The sequence below is a fragment of the Heterocephalus glaber genome, unplaced genomic scaffold, assembly GCF_053883595.1.
Source record: "Heterocephalus glaber isolate CG9 unplaced genomic scaffold, H.glaber_assembly_v1.0 deba00001497, whole genome shotgun sequence".
NCBI classification, from domain to species: domain Eukaryota; kingdom Metazoa; phylum Chordata; class Mammalia; order Rodentia; family Bathyergidae; genus Heterocephalus; species Heterocephalus glaber.
The window spans coordinates 6,566,791-6,581,086 of record NW_028258320.1 but is presented as its reverse complement, the minus strand read 5'-3'; the positions used below and the strand labels follow the sequence as shown (position 1 = coordinate 6,581,086).

Sequence of the window (14,296 nt, the reverse complement as noted above, 5' to 3'; positions counted from 1 at the left end):
ACAGTGCAACACGGCTCCCTCCTTCAACCATGAAGGATAAATCTCCCAGCCTTGGCCATCCATCTGTCTTCTGGAAGATGAGGCCATAGGCTTGCTCTGACTTGGCTGGATTTGTCAATCAACCAACTAAACAGCATTTAGAGAGCAGCACTATGCATCAAGGCATTGCTCAAAAGTCAAGCACCCAGTACGATTTTCAGAAGTGCCTACTGTGTGTGTCAGGCTCTGTGCTAGGGGCTGGTGCTGCCTCCATCAAGGAGACGAAGAAAGCCCTGCCTTCAGGGGGCTTAGACTGCACTGTTGGGAGGGAGATCAGAAACAGAATAAATGAGTGAGGTGGTGAATTAGAAGGTATCAAGGAGCGCAGGAGGGGTTTGATCAGAGTCTGGGGCCAGGAGCCCAGGAGGCTGAGGTGGGTTTGAAGTGAGTGCACAGGGAAGGATTCCCTAGAAGGTGATATTTGAACCAAGGCTTGAAAGACCCCAAGTGGTCTGCTCCCTGGAACCACCCCATTGTCTGAAACTTGGGGAGATGCCTAAGACAGGCAGGACTTGAGCTGAGGCAGCCATGAAGTAAGTGTATGACCGGGCACAGGAGAGGAGAGGGGACTTCCGGGGGAATGGCAGGGCTGGGTATGAGTGGCACAATCACAGAAGAGGGGCACCTGGGGTGGGTGGGAGTTGAGCCCCTGGGACTCTCCCTCCTCCTCAGGGTCCTGCTGAGAAACACTGAGCTCTCTTCACTGTTCCCCTGACACCAGACCCTGTGAGAAGCTCTCAACCCAGCCTGCTGGTCACTGTCACTGCAGTTTAATCATGGAGATTCCTCCATCCTGTTCTGGATCTTCAACTCAGATCCTGTGTGTTGAAAGCTGTCCAGATGGTTCCAAAGCCCTCTCAGATTTGGGGTTCCTCGTCTGGCCCTCTGCTGTCACACTTATGCCTGAATTCCTCGGTGGGATCCCAGGGAACAGGAGAGGGACAGCAGGGTCTGTGCCCACCGGGTGGAATGATGGGTTCGTGGGCCCAGCTCTGCCACGAGCCTGCGAACCCTTTGAGGGCACAGATGTGTCCACAGGCTGACTTCTCCAGTCCTGCAGTCATGGCTTCCTGAGGTCCTGAGGAAATGCCACGGGACACGCCATCTGGGTGCTCAGCAGAATTGATCAAACAAGCGTGGTGGAAGTTTTCCCAGTAGTACCAGAACTGCAGGCTGGGGCTGATGCCCAGAGAGAAGGGGACATTCCCTTTGCAGGTCTTTGCACACATAGGGGCTCTCACATCTGTCACTGCCCTTTAGCTGCCCCGATGCTTCCTGTGTGGCCCAGTGTGCTGGCCAGAGCTGGGCAGGGAGGGTCAATGTCTTCAGCAGCCACTGCTCTCCTAGACCCCAGGAGACCCAGCTCCCTGACTGCCTTCTGTGGGTCCCCAAAGTGCCCACCCTGCCTCACCCTGGCCCTTCCCATCACCCTCATCCTCCTACACCCGGAGACTCCCTCAAGCTCAGGGGAAACAGTCAGAAAAGCAGCAGCCCTGGTGGCCGGAGCTGCCAGCAGAAAGGGTCATGGGGTGGGTTTGGGGCTTCTTCCCTCTCCAGACTTTGGGGACCCTCAGGTGTGCATCCTGGGGAGCGCTGGGGGCCTTGAAGACCCTGCTCCTGGGCAAGGTGAAGGGCACAGTCCTGAGGAGAGAGACCCCACTGACACACCCTGGAGCAGAAGGGGATTTATTAGCAGAGGCTTCGGGAGAGCCAGGCCCCGGGTTACACTGTGGGACTTTTACTAGTGTCCCGGGTTTACTAGCGTGGCCATAAATCAGGTTCTCTGCAATGCCCATCACAAGAGAGAGGAACGCATGTGCTTGCTCTACGTGGCCTCATGTGACCAGGACTGTCCCCAGCAAGGCCACCACACTGCACCCCACATCACTGCCCCTGGGCTGGGCCCCCACCTGCTGAACGGAAATGTCATCCAACTCAGACCTACACACATCACTCTGGAGTCTCTCCGGGAAATAATATTTTCTCAGCCAATTTTATCCTCCCAGGCCTGGGGACCTACAAATCTCCTGTGTGGCCTTGACCCTGTTTCTAATATATCCGTGAAGAAATACACCCAAGGTTAAAGTGAGTCTCTTGGTGCAACACTGGCAGGTGACTTTTGTTAACTTCTTTATACTTCCTGGGTTGTCTGCATTTTTTGAAAAAATTAAAACGTGTTACTTTTATAATCAGAAAAAAATGTTACTTTTAAAAACAAGAGAAATCAGAAATGATTATGGGGAAATACACATATATTCATATTATTTATAAAAATATTTTTTAAAACTGTAAAAGATCTAAATGTGTAACAAGTCACTCACATTCCCAGAATATCAATCAGTGCCTTGAACAAATGGGGAAAAGTTTAAAAAAAAAAAAAGCGGGCTGGGGATTTAGCTCAGTGGTTCCACCGCCTGCTTCGAAAGTGCAAGGTCCCAAGATCAATCCCTGGTACCAAAAAAAAAAAAAGCGAAAGCACGCCATTTTGTATGCACATACTGATTGATAGTATATAAAAAGTACACATAAGAAAAGTGCCTAGTAACTAGGCATGGTGAGGCACACCTGTAATCAGCACTCAGGAGGCTGAGACAGGAGGATCTCCACAAACTCAAGGCTAGCCTGGACTACACAGTGAGTTTAAGACCAGCCTGAACTACATCCTGAGACCCTGTCTCAAACAAACAAACAAACAAACAAAAAAGTGACTAGAAATATTATTGCTGCATTAAAGTGTGAGCTTCTGGAATATTTTCTTTTTCTCTTCTCTTTTCCAGTTCTGCTCAATGTGGTCATACCATTCTTTTGTAATTCTTAAGTGGTTGAAAAGAGAAAGCATAAGTGGGGTCTGGAGTCCTGCCCCCTTCCCCTCCCCAGTACCATACATGTGTTCTTGTCCCATATCGAACCAGGGCCCCAGGTGCTGCGCTAGGCTCCTTTCCTGAGTGACAATCAGGAGCAATCAGCTCACCAGTGAACATTGTATGGAGTTTCTGACTTTGAAGCCAAGTAATGAGACTCGGTCCCTGAGCAGGCGTTCAAGGGTTCAACGCGGCCTCCCATTCACCCCGCCAACCTAGCCCCCAGGTAGGTGATGGCAGGTGGCCCCAGTGGGCACTGGTTTATGGAGCAGGATGGAGAGGTGGGTGTCCTGCCTGCCCAGCCACAAATGTAAGGGTCCTACTCCAGCCTCTGCCTGGGAACCCTCCTGACTCGGCAGCCTAGTGAACGGCCATTCCTCCAGCTCGGCACTGGGGACAACTCCAGACAGGGTGCTGGGGACTCTGGGGATCCGAGTGGCTCTGCGTTCAGAGGTGTTTCTTTCCAATATGAGGTCCCCAATGGCTAACCAGGAGCCACCATGCTACCCCGTACCACCTTCCCCAGCTCAGCCTGCAGCTACTCCTCTGCCTGCAAGGCCCCCCAGGACCAAGGACCCATCCTTCTCTCCCATCCTGAGTGTTTAAAAGTGACTTGACCTTCTCCAGGAAAGGATCCCTCAAGCCCAGCAGAGAGGTGTGCTTTGCTAGATTTGGCTTTGGAGGGTTTGGTGGGTCTGTCCTGACCTGGTGGGGTGAGGCAGGTGACCCTCCCCCTCCTGACCCCAGTAATCAGCCTCAATGGGTCTTGCAGCTTTCAGAACTACAAGGGCACTTAGTTTTGGTTTTTAAAGAAAAACAGAAAACAAAAAAGCCTCTTGCCTTGCAGCTGTGCACCCTTGGTGGCTGCACAGACTCTGGAAGTGAGAGGCCAGGAAGATGCGCTGGTCACTGGGGTATGTTTAAGGTTTAACAGTAGAGGACAGAGCCAGGCTTTGCAGGAGGGGACCTGGGCCAGGGCAGGGGGCTTCAGATCTGTTCTCATCCCCACTGCAAATTACAAGCCTGCTTTTTAGAATTTCCTGTCGCAGAACAATGTTATTCATTCAATTCCAAAGCAAACACTGGGCTGTGATCCTCCACATTTCAGGGAACAGACTATCCTCACTGTTCCGGGTCTTACCTGTCAGGCGCCTGATTAAATCCATATATCTTCCAGGCAGCCATCAGCAGCCTCCATGCAGCACAAAGAGGGTCGGGCCCTGGCTCCCGCATCCCCGCAAGTACAGGGGCAGCTCCTCAGTGCCAGCCCTGAGCACGCGGAATGCCCCGGTGGACGGGCAGAGCAACAGAGGGCTGTCTGTGTGCCCAGGGTAGCAGCCTGGGCCTGGCCCCTGGGCCACGGAGGCAGATCAGAAGGCTGAGGACCCACAGGGCACCAAGAGGGGGCAGGAGGGAAAGGGGGAGTTCAAACCGCCTTCAAAGTGATAGATGTTTGTTCCCGAGGGGAGCTGATATGAGGAGAAACACAAGCCTGGGGCAGTAAATCATGCGATCAATGTCGGTGCTAAGAATATGGAAGCCCATTTCCTTTCTCCTCTGGGAAGACCACTTAATTAAGAGATCTCCGGGTACTGGGCTCTCCTCATAAATTTTAGAGAGCTGTAAAACTTAGAGTGTGTGTGTGTGTGTGCGCGCGCGCGCGCGCCCGCATACTCAGGGTGGGCAGAGAAGAGCATATTAGGAGCTCTGCCTAGAGTGGCACTCACACCACAACCCACCTCAGCCCTTTCTGTGCCTCAGTTTCCCCACACTGGATATGGCAGTACCAAGTCAGCCTTTCAGGCCTCAGCTTTCAGATCAGCATCAGGACCCCAGGTTGGAAAGTGCAGGGGACTATGCAGAAGGACTTTAATCCGCTTGCCTGTGTTGAGAGGGTGCCGCACCCCCAGATGACAGTAGCAGATGTCAGTAGCACAGCTACCAGCCTTCCGACCTGACCCCACGGCTGCTGCACTTTCTCTGAAGCCTGTGGCTGGAAGCTAAAGTTTCCCGCTGTCCTGGAGGAGTATTCAGTTTCCCTCGTCCAGTCTGGTCCTCGTCCAGCAGAGCTGTTTCCCACTAGCTTATCTGATGGTGGGCATCACGGAAGCAGCTCATCACCTATCGTCCTGCACAGCTGTGAAGCTTAGCACTTGGGGAACCATGACAGGGGCTGCGAAGGAGCTGGGGAGCCCACACAGGAAGCAGGAGAGGAAGAAGCAGGAAGGCAAGGCAGGACTTTGGATTCCTCCCTATTGTCCCCCGTGCTCTCGAAGCCTGGGTACCCCAGCACCCTGTGACCGGAAAGGCCATGTGTTCCACACTGCACAGGGGAGTGCTCACCACAGAAAGGTGATGCGGCCCATGCTGTGGATGTCACGTGGCCAAATGCAAGAAGCCTGGGTCTCGAGCCCACACCTTCCAGGTTCTCACCACGCTGGGTCAGGCAGGGGAGGTAGCACCTGAACAGCAACAGCATAGAAGGACTGAGTACATCTCCTTGTTCATTTTAAGTCTGTCAAGGGTGCTGCTAGACATCACGTGACAGATGGAGATTGCTCTGCCTGCTACAGCTCCGTGCCCCAGACCCAGGGTGCATCCATGATGGTGACACCAGGTGTCGGGGCTGGGTTGGACCCGACTGCTTCACAGTTCTGGCCCTAGGTTGTGTTTGGTGGCTGTCAGGCCCAGGAGTCAGGTTTTACCACACGCTAGTGCTGTCCTTCTAGAAAAGGGCATAGCCTTCTAGGGAAACAACTGCGGGCTGGGCCCCCACCTGCAGGAAACACAAAGGATCCCAAGAATGGAGACCAGAACACAGAAAGGATTCTGAGTGTCCCAAATACTTCAGGCCCCAGGCACACACTGCTTAGGCCCAGGTTTCATCAGTTGAGATGTTTTTTTCTCTTACCTGTTTTTTCTATATTAAATATAATAAATGTGCATTGTTTGTGTAATGCATAAAATGTTTTTACAAGAAGATTCACAGGGCACATAAGACCCCTATTTATTTTCTGTGCCAAAGTGACTCTGGGCCATTATAAGACACATGACACAAAAATTCCTTTTACAAGACAAATCCCCCTGAAGATCACTGTGCTAAGGTTCAGTGAACAATGAAATGCCTCATGTGTGTGTCAGGTACCGTGATAAGTGCTAGTGACACAGACAGAAGCAAATCACTTCCCTTGACCCCCACCCACACAGCTGCAGGCAAAGCTGTCGTGTTCTTTGCACCTTCTGCCTCCAGACTGCTGGTGACCAGACACCTGCTGTGCTGTGACTTTGGGGAGCCCTTTCTCCTCTCTGGACCTCAGCTTCCCATATCCCTCCAAGGCTGGGGGACCCTATCGAATCCTCGCAGGTCCTTGGGCTATGTGGGCCTATGACCTAGCCTCTCTTCCCCACCCCCTGCCCCTGTTGCATGCCTGAGGTCACCCAAACATCCCCCCAGTTCTCTGCGCCAGTGCATGGCCAGCTGTCAGGGCTGGCGTGGCCTCAGGCTGGGCCCAGGAAGTGAGGGTGGCCTGTAGCCCCTCCCTCCTCACCTGCCCCAACCCACCATGCGGGCCAGAGTGGGGGAGGGAGGCAAACCCTAGGTGAAGCGCAACATAGAAAAGATCCGCAACACTCCCACCTCAAAGGAAGTACGATCAGAGGACAAGGAGGAGGGTAGCCCAGACCCAACATGGGGTCTTCACTGGATTGAGAAGCAGGCTGTGAAGTTTGCACTGAACACCAGCCCCTGGTTGCTATATCTAAACGAGAGAGGGTAGATGTCTGCCCTGAGCTACTGTTTTGTCTCCTAATCTGCAGCCAAGTGCCCCTTCGAGTTTAGGGCCTTGCTCAAGTTCAATGTGGCCACCTATGCAGGTGCCAGCCCTGCAGGGGAGGGAGGCTGACGCTGTCACGCAGCTTCCCCAGGGCATGGTATGGCTGCCTCACTGGCCTCCAGATGGTGACCGCCACCCCGAGCCCCTGATGGTCAGCTCAGGGCTCTACACCTCTTGCTCTGCAGGCTTCAGAGGCCCCCTGAAAACCTTTGGGGCAGCCAGCGCCACACCTCCTTCCGATCCCAAGGGAAACCACCAAGCCACATCAAAACACTTGCAAGGGATATTTAAGTTTCCGGTGGCCCAGCTGTTCTCTGGAGACCAGGCGCCTGGTTGACGTTCCGCAGCTCAGTATACCACAGACAGCCCAGGATGTGCCTGTGGTCTCCATGTACTTACGTGCACTGTTTCCTTTCACACTCTGATGTGACCCAGCCAGGAAGGTAAATAAATGTGACCCTGCACAGGGGCCAGAGTGGTCTTCCTGGAAGCAGGAGTTTAGCCCCCACTGCACCAAATTCAGGGTCACAGACCTGCTCTAGGCCAATGTGTGAGCCCATGTTGGGGTCTTCTGCCCCCTGCCCACATCTAATCTGCAGCTCCCTGATCTTTGTCCACACGAAAAAAGGCCCTTCCTACCCTCAGAGAACGGAAGAGCTCAGAGGCCTAGTTGGCACAGGATGTCCTTTCTCAGAGGCCCCCTTGACTCAGTCACTTTGTGTAGGAAGGTGGACACAAGGTTGTCATGACTTCTGGCTATTTGTGAGAAACTGAAAATCTGGATTTTTGAGAAGCAAAATATCCAGATTTTTAAAAACAGTGTGTCCATTTGAAGCATTTGATGGACATGAATAACCCAGTAATTTAAGTCACTCAAGAAATCCTACAAAATAGATACTGTGATTGTCCTGGTTTTAAATTGAGGAAACTGAGGCATGGAGAGGTTAAAGGGCGAGTCTAAAGTCACATAAGTAGAAACAAATAGGGGAAGAGTGAAGCACAGGAAGGGTTAAAGGAGGAACTATCGTCCCTTGTGTTGAATAAAAGGAGACAGAGCCAATTTTTCTACCATAACAGTAAATTGGCCCAAATTAAGCCAATACCCAGTTCTTATTGCTTCTGCAAAGAATTAATAAACCATGACATCTTCTGAAAGGGGGGAAGGCCAGCCGCTTAAAGAGATGTCAGAAAGCTTTTTACAGGGTTGGAGATGTTCCATCTTAGCAAGAAAAATGATTATGCCACAAACACGCAGGGAAGAAATCTGCCCGCCACCAGGAGACAGGCCCCGCAGTAGCCGTATTAATGGCTGCGGCCTCCCAGAGAACACTCCGGAATATTTTCAGTTTATATTTTGCAGATGGTGTGCCAAGTCATTCCCTCATTCTGCCTATTAGATGGTTAGTTTCCTTTTTCTAGTTAAAGGATTAACTAGAATTATCGGTAATCACGAGTTTCCCCCACAGGACAGGTTGAAGGAAATTAATGGAAACTGCAGAACTGGGGACCTGGGGTAGTGCCACAAAAGGAATTCCTGACTGGGAGACTCGTCCCTGGTGTGGGCTGCCAGTGGGTGGGATTAGAGAGCCCCCTCGGAATCCAGGCAGAGCTGAGACGTCTACTGGCCCTGGCTTGGCAAAGGCGGAAGGGAAGCTGGTTAAATATTTTACTGTGAGCGTTTTAAAAATGGTTCAGGCTGACCTTGCAATTCCAGATGAGGACACTGTGAGCCCCAGCTGGGCAGTGACTAGGTAAGAGCTGTACCGATAAGTATCAGTGACTTTGAGACTCAGGGCCCAGCCATGGCTTCCCGACTTTGATCTGGTCTTGCTTCTAGAGATGAGACCCCAGAGTGTCGATCTAGACCAGTGGTGGCAAACCTACGGCACGCGTGCGGCCGAGGGCTGTTTGTATTATTGAAAGCTCTAAAAGGTTCGCCATCACTGGTCTAGACCATGGAACACTGGCTGTGAATGACAATACATTGTCTTTTTAAGAGTCTATCCCCAGTCAACAATGGGGGTGAATGCCTCAAGGATGGAGACCATGACTTCCTTATCTTTGTCCCTGTGCCCTCTACATGGCCTGACACAAGGAGGTAGGGTAAAGACTCCACTTTGAATATCTGAGGCTTAGCTGCCTTGTACACAGTCCTTTCAAAGGGCCGATACCGGGCCCCAGTGTACCGGGAGGACATTGTAGAGCACTCAGAGCAGGGATGAAACCTGAGCTCTGGGAGTGACATCAACTATGGCGAGGAGTGTTTATGAACTCCAGCCCACGGGCCGATGGAGCATGCTTTACACTATTCATTATGTCCAAAAGCATTCATCATCCTCTCCTGCTAGCTTCAACAAGTCCATAACAAATAGTCAAAGATTAATAACAACCTAAAGTTAATTCCTAAGAAAGCACACAGCCGGGACACTTGGGTCCAGAACACACACCCCATTCATCATGCATCATCATTCACAGCTGTATCATTCAGTAGGCAGCTAGGGCTGTGGATAGAATGTTCTGAAATCTTTGGGGACACAAAGGCAAAGAAGGCTCAGCCCCTGCCCTCAAAGAACTTGAGAGAAATGAGACTCTGGTCAACATTGCCACCAAACAAGGCAGGAGGGACCTCAGGAGAGCTGGTTGGGTTGGACAAAGACTTGGGTTTCATGCAGATTCCACCCCAAGCAGCTCGGCCAACACCCCTGGCACACACCCATGGTCACACCACAGTCACCTGTTATTCCCTGAGGAGACCCTGGGGGCCCTCACCCCATCCCTCTTCATGTCCTGCTATGGAATAGTATTTGCACACATAACCTCTAAGGTTTAAGTGAAAACAAGAGCCACAAAATGCTCCCCAGAAGACACCCTGGAGCCTGTGTGTCGAGAGGGAGCACAGGACTTGTTGCTGTCAGGGGAGTGGGCCGATAATGTGGTGGCAGGTGGCATCCCACGTCCAGGGCCATGGTTGACAGGCACATCTGTAAGGTACAGCATGAGAACATAGAAAAGAACTGGATTCAAATCCAGAGTCCACCACTTCCTAGTAGTATTCAGCAAGTTGCTTGGCCTGGGCTTCCCTAATTGCACAATGGGGTTACAGAGCATATTCGCTCCCCAAGGCTCGTGGAATCACTTAATAAAATCACGTGGACAGAGCCCCTGGCACAGCCAGAGCGGGTGCTCTGTGGATCCGTCCTTCCCCACCCCCTCTTGCCCCTTTGTAGGATGGGTATTTGAGTTCCGCATACCCAGGAGAGTGTGGGCACCTTCCCGGGTTTTCTGGCTTTGAGTAGACATTCCAACCATCCTGTGTAGGTTTGCACTTTGAATCCTGTGTGATGGCCACTTTCTCTCTGCCCCTCAGATGGGTAATGCTGAACTCTGTCTCCCAGAATTCTCTGTGGGACTGAGCCCACAGGTGCTACCTGGTAGCTCCTGGGGTGACATGCCTGTCACTGGCTCCCATCCTTTCCCCATCTCCCTCCCCCACTCCCCAGCCGGTGTTTCCTGGGCCATCTGTCAAATAGACCCTGTGCAGCCATGAGCCTAGCTGAGGGTTTGCCTGAGACTGTGCCCCTGAGGGGCAGAGAGGCTGGGCCATTTACCCTCAAATTATGGAGGCTGCTCCTGAGCAGAGTGTTGGGAGCAATGCTACATAATTCTAGGGAAAAATCATTTGAGGAGGCCTAGTTCTCCTGCTTACAGGCCGGCAATAACGCTCCAAGACATACTTCCATTTTGGCCTCAGGTCACAAGGGAGATCTCAATGATCCCATGATGCTGTAAAGCTCCAGGACAAGACCACACCTGTGGGAGACGCCCTGGGAGGAACCAAATCTTCATCTGTGTAGTTCCTGGGAGGAACTAAATCTTCATCTGCATAGTTCCTCATTGTTCTTAGATTTCCACCGCCCCCACCCAGTCTTTTGTTACACCTTGTTCATCCCAATATGATACTGAAATCTACATTATTCATTTGTTACATTTGTTTCTTTGGATGGACTAAATAAAAGGTGCTGCAAGCTAGGGCTTCTTGTCTTTGCTGCCCAGAGCAGCACTGATCAGACCCAAAGCTCAGCTTCTTAGTCTCATTTGTCTACCTTTCCTGTAATTCGCCGTGTGCTGCCGTGGCTCGCAGGAGAACAGGACTCACTGCAGAGGTTCTGGTAACGTCCCCTTCCCCTGTTCCCTACAGCAGAGGACTCCTGGGAGTCTTTGATCTGCTCTGCAAACAAGCAAGAAAAAACCTCACACTCTTAGCCACATGTGCTTTTAGCAGGAAGTGGTAGCATCCTCTCAGCATGTACTGATGTGAGGACCAAAAGGTCCAAATGGGCACCAACAGCACCTGCTATATATATTCCCCTCACACAGAATTCCTTCTTAATTTTATTTTTTTTCCAGTTCTAGGGATTGAATTGGGGTTTCACTCATGCTAAGCAAGCATTCCACCAATAAGCTATACTCCAAGACCCAGAGTCTCTTCTTCTCAAAACTATTTTACCTTGAGTTTTTGGTAGCTTTTGGGCTCTCTTTGTATGAAATTCCTATCTGTGTTTCTTCACAGTCTTCTGAAATCTCTCAGCTCCCATGAGTATGTAGAATGACCTCCTGGTGGCCATTACATGGAGGTGAGCCTAATATGGATTGCAATAGTAAAAGCCATTAGAACAGCATCTTTTCTCATATTTCTCTCTTACTATGACTTGGGGCCGGTGACTTGGCCCTCTCTGGCCTCCGGCAATGTCAGGAGGGTTGCTATGGTGGCCACCAAGTGCCCCACTGAGATTTTTATGTCAGCCACCACCCCAAACACTTGCTGCCACAAGGAGCACATGGCATGCATTCCCCAAGACTGGGGGACTAAACAGCACACTGCTCCATGTCCCAGGCCCTTTCCACTCCTCCGTCTGGTAGAACAAAGAGAGCTGCCCTCCAATCAGGGATACAGTGAAGCCCGCAAGACTGCCAGGCAAGATGGCGACCAGCAGAAGCTGAGCCGAAGCACACCGAGTTCTAGAACAGGAAGCTCAGGGAAAATGGCAGCCAGATCTGTATGGGGAGAACCCCAGACATCACAAAATCCATCCTGCTGCCTTTTGGCAAGACTATGGTTAACACAGGCTATTTTTAAAGATCTACAAAGAACTAGACAACCTGTGGCCCTCCCACTGTAAACTACCAACCCAAAAAGTCAGAGAGAGCAAGTGAATATGGAAAGAAGCAATTGCCTGTAGTTGTAAGCCAAAATATCCTCGTCTCAGCTAAAAGATCCAGGACATGGGTTTCACCCAGGGCCCTAGGAACCATCGACCTTTCCTCTACAGGCCCAGGGGCTGCCCAGAGCCCCAACCCCTCCTCTCCCTCCTCTGGCTCCAGGCTCATTGGAGATGGTGAACAGCTGTTTGCTATTCTGAGTGGAGGAGCCTTTCATATACTCGACAACATGTTAAATCATCCCTTAATGATGGCTGAGAAGACTCGTTACAGCCACCACATGGATAAAAAGGCTGGGCCAAAGGCACTGGTGTTAAATTCATCTGCAGACGTGCAGGTATGGGGTAGAACTTGAACAAGTAGAATAGTCCTGTTTTAAACACTTTAGCTTCAGGCAAACAGACTGTGTAAAATCCTAAATCTCTTTAAAAGACTAAAATATTACCAGTAGCCTAGTTTGGGGTGATGGGAAGATGAGTGGATTTTATTTCTATGGATTTCCTAATTATCTACCAGGAACATGATTAGTTTTTATATCCAGGAAAAAACAAGGGATGTTATGCTTACAAACATATGTGGGTTTTATAAGCAGGTTATGACTTTATCCCCTCTGAGACTTTAATGCAATACTGCTTGTGGGATGGTGGTGAGACAGAAATAGGAAAAATACGTGGCTAAAGGAGAAAAGTTGAGAAGGAGGCTACAGAGATTTCCCTAGCAAGCAGCTAGCGCATAACAGCCACGGCACACGTTGGGGAAATGGCCCATATGTCTTAAACTCAAACTTTCCATTTCGTTCAAGAAACAGTAGTTGGCAGGTAGACCAGAGCTTTCAAAGGAGCGGCAAGTTAGAGCTCTGTTTATTCTCAATGCTGAGTTTAAAAAGGTCTTTGGCCTTGGAGTATGCATGGCTGAGGTTTTAAGGGGATGCACACACGTGCTTGGGACAAAAGAATTCCCCAAACATAGATGCATTCACCAGGAAATAGTATTCACCTAGGGACATCACAATAACAGCGTTTCATGAAAAAAGCGAGCCATAGAGTACTTTTTCTTAGTACAGGTTTGCTCCACGTGCATTTTACAATCGTTGTGGGAAGTTGGCACATGTATGTAATACAGCTTGTTTCCTTTTAAACCCCCTTCCCTCCCCTTCTAATCCCCCACTCCCTTTTCATTCTTGATATTATTCTTAGTTCATTTTTATGACATTGTTACTGGGTGTCGTAATGACCAGCAGTACTTTCCAGTCTGTTACTGTCCCATACAAAGATTTGGTTTAACTTTTATCTTATGGCAAAAAAAAAAAGTGCTCAAGGAGACAAGGTGCCCTGAAGGAGAGAGAGAAGCTTCGCCCTGCACACAGGATGAGCCAGTGCAAAACTAAGAAAGCAGCAGAGTCCATCTCTGCCATCTTTTATATCATCTCCCTGACATTAGCTCCAAGCCGTTGCATCAAAACCCACCTGATCGCGTGCCGGAAGATTGGTATCAGGTGCAGGGCGCAGCCAGCTCTCGTGTCAGAGGATTGGTATCAGGTGGTGGGCTCAGGGCTGCTGCTCTGCACCCGTGGTTACCATGGCTCTGCAATTGACAGGTGGCACCCAACTGCCCCAGCCACAGTGCCAGGCCCTGGTTTCCTGCCTCACTGTGAAAACTTTGTAGAGATGCAGGCTCAAAAAAATCAAAATAGTTACTGTTTTGAGGGAGTTGAATTATAGATAAGCTTCTTCAGAAAAATCTCAATGCAACTGTTGGCTTTCTAGAATTTTTTTATCTGGTATTTTGTTATGAAAATGGTGAAACATATAGCGAATTTCACGGTAACCACTAAGTTACCTCCACAGCTTCAGTTTGTAAACTCTTTCCAGCTTCTACGATAGCACAGTTGACAATCAACATATGTAGATTATAAAATCTAATTATCAACAAACAACTTGGAAGTCTGAGCTTCACTTTTTTTTGGCAGTGTTGGGGATCAAACCTGTGGCTGCAACACACACCAGGCAAGCACCCTACCACTGAGCTACCCCGGCAGCCCTCATTCTATGAATAATATATCTCAATGTTTCCCCACAGTCCTATCAAGGGGCATTGGAGCCTCCTTTTTTCCTGTGTGGAACAAAACTGTCAGATACAATCTCCAAGTGTAGACATCCAAGAGCTTTTCTAGGACCTAGGTTGGTCAGGATCCTACAGCTAAATTCTTAATGAGAAGGAAAAGAAAAGGAATCGGCAAAAGGTGAAGAGTGTTGGCATTTTTCTTCTATGCAAGGGAAGCCTGGGGCATAGGATTACTCACACACACACACACAACAAAAAAGGCAGATAAAAGAGGGACAG

At 50.2% G+C, this 14,296-nt stretch overlaps 1 long non-coding RNA gene across 1 annotated transcript; it reads right to left on the bottom strand.

The window, feature by feature from the left end:
- Window positions 1–4,171: 4,171 nt before the first annotated feature.
- Window positions 4,172–13,442, bottom strand: LOC110349538 (uncharacterized). The gene is made up of 3 exons (XR_002395559.2): window positions 12,950–13,442; window positions 11,241–11,373; window positions 4,172–5,362 (listed from the first exon to the last, which is right to left on the bottom strand). It is a non-coding gene; the product is annotated as an uncharacterized LOC110349538 (long non-coding RNA).
- Window positions 13,443–14,296: the final 854 nt, after the last annotated feature.